Source organism: Hipposideros armiger, unplaced genomic scaffold, assembly GCF_001890085.2.
Source record: "Hipposideros armiger isolate ML-2016 unplaced genomic scaffold, ASM189008v1 scaffold_79, whole genome shotgun sequence".
Lineage (NCBI taxonomy): Eukaryota > Metazoa > Chordata > Mammalia > Chiroptera > Hipposideridae > Hipposideros > Hipposideros armiger.
The window spans coordinates 611,932-614,481 of record NW_017731429.1 but is presented as its reverse complement, the minus strand read 5'-3'; the positions used below and the strand labels follow the sequence as shown (position 1 = coordinate 614,481).

General features: G+C 41.2%; 1 long non-coding RNA gene across 1 annotated transcript in view; it reads left to right on the top strand.

Annotated features, from left to right (window-relative positions):
• The window catches only part of LOC109383249 (uncharacterized), a 153,681-nt gene that overhangs the window by 97,436 nt on the left and 53,695 nt on the right, over nucleotides 1-2,550 (top strand). The window lies entirely within an intron of this gene.

Here is a 2,550-nt window from a genome sequence, read left to right as displayed (position 1 = left end):
GGAGGAGACTAGAGATATTGAAGAACTTTATATTTTATAAGAAACGCTAGGTAATTCCAGACCAAGATGACTACAGCTAGTGCCCCAACTTTTAAGGTTGCCACCCCAGGGATGGACCCCTAAACCACCTAACTGAAAGCCAGTGGGGCTTGCATTCATGAGCTCCTGGGGACTCAAAGGTAATACTCGTGGTGCCTGCTCCCCCAGGGCGCAGTGCAGAGGGAGCAGGCAAAAACACACATCTCTTGAAGCCTTTCCCTGGAAGGGGTTTGACTGCATACTACAAGCCACTGCCTGAGGATCTGCCATCTGATTAGCATGCATCTATGTGCTGGCTGTGATCCTACCTAAAGCCAAAAAAAGCTGATTGGCACTAACCCTGCCTTCTCCCTCTGGCGTGCTCCTATAAAACTATCCCTGGCATCTCCATGGAAGGAGCTTGTCCACACATCTAGCACCCACATTTTATAGCTGTCATCTGAGTGATGAGTCCCCAAATCACCTAACTCTGATAGCCAATGAAGCTTGTCCTGTACTGGCCCACACGAGTTGCTGAATTTACCTGAGTTTTTAACTGTTATATATGCTGAATTTAGACTTACTTATGCCAAAGAAGGCATTTTTTAAAAAGGGAACAAACAACAAATCATAAAGATATATAAAAGCTACATGCGCTTAAAAAGCTCTGAATTCATGTCTCAGTTGCTGTCATATTGGAGTGAATGGAACTCCCACCACCACTTTTTTTTTTCATATAATAAAAGTGCCTTAACATGTGTTGCATAGATAGATAGATAGATAGATAGATAGATAGATAGACAGATAGATAGATATCTTTGAGTCAGTTCGCCATTCATAGTCCAGTCAGCTCTGTTCAGGTTGGCCACACAGGCCAAAGTGGGGGCTCAAGTTATTACATAGCCCACGGTCCACTCAGAAGTTGACTTATGCATCTACGAACTGCTTTCTTGTATAAAACTACTTATTTTCTTTGTACCTGAACCTTGGCTGTGGTTTATATTGTACAAATTGAACTTGGAGTGAAATCTTAAGCTATTCTGACTTAGGGAGTTTGGAATCATTTCATACCTGGCTGGGAGTGAATCCTCATTTTGACCTGTCAGATAATAGTTAACAATAGGGCTTCCAATTGCGTACTAGCTACCTTTAATAAGTTTTCCTCCTTTCAGTGTGAATCAGGTAATAATCATAGTTATAATCATACTAAAAATTCATCTCTCTAGGTAAAGTTCTGAACCCTGTAGTTTTTATCCACCATTTTCCCACTGCTACATAAACTGGATTAACATTTCATCTTATCTTTATTATGTTTCCAAAGTTCCTATGGTTTTGAAAGAGGAGGACATTTCTCTGTGAATGGAATAAAGGCAAAATTCACTTTTGTCTTCTGCCTTATCTCTCCATAATTTAGTTTGGCAAAACCCCAAAGTTCCTAGAACCTGCTGAGCCCAATCGAGCAGATACCTATAGTAGATAATGACTATTTTCTCAGTTCCTTTAAAGGTGTTATTATTTCACATCTCAGCTGAGAGCTGCCAGGGAATGAATGAAGATTCTTGACTTTTTCCCTTTGTCTTCAAGCTCCAGTAAGTGGTTGCTGCCTGAGAGGTGAAGCAAATGAGAAACCAATAAGTGGTTATTTATCATTAAGGAGACAGAAGTAGGAGGTAGTTATAAGGCAAAATCAGTATGGCTTTATATTGTCTTTAGTCTATATACAGTGGAAAATTTTTTGCTTTTTATCATACCTGTGATGAAGTGCTCACTCATTGGTGAAAACTCATTTACTCCTCTGAATATTTTTCTCAGCAGTGTTCCCACTCAAGGCCTGTGAGGGAAGGAAGCATCTTCTATTGCCTGTTATGAAAGGAAATTAACAACCCTCAGGTTTTTAGCTTTCAGGGTGTTTGTAAAGAAGTAGTGACATATTCAGCATACTTATAATTGATTCTATTGAACTTTCCTTGTCATAGTTCTCACTCACTCCTGTTTCCATTACTGGAAGATCTCTGACAAACAGGGATAATGGGCTGATGGGGGCGCCTAGAGGTCAGCATATCTGGGCTTCCAGTTACTCCCTGAAGCTGCCCTCAGGGCATTTTTGTGAACCTAGAATCTGAGTCAAAAAGCCTCAACAATAAAGCTCAAGCATCCAGTCCTGAATGAAATTAGCCTGACCTGCAGGAGTATTAATAATAAGTAGAGGAACCTTTATGCCATGGAGTTCCATGGAAGCCAAAGGAAGACAGACTGGCCTGATGGGCTTCTCATTAAGAGAGAGGTAGTGGGAAAGGCGGACTGAAATTCACACTCCAGCAGCTGTGTGGGGCAGGAAGCGAGTATCAAGAGCATGCGTTTTAGGAAAGCAGGAGAGAGAGCTGTTGAGAGATGACAGAAGGTTGTGCAATCATGATGTGATTCCTCTCCTATGACAATCCCCAATCTTCCACAAAGTTACCACATTTATATTATGGTAGTTTAAGGCATGGGGTGGAACAAATATGGTAGACAAGGCAACAAAAGCATAGG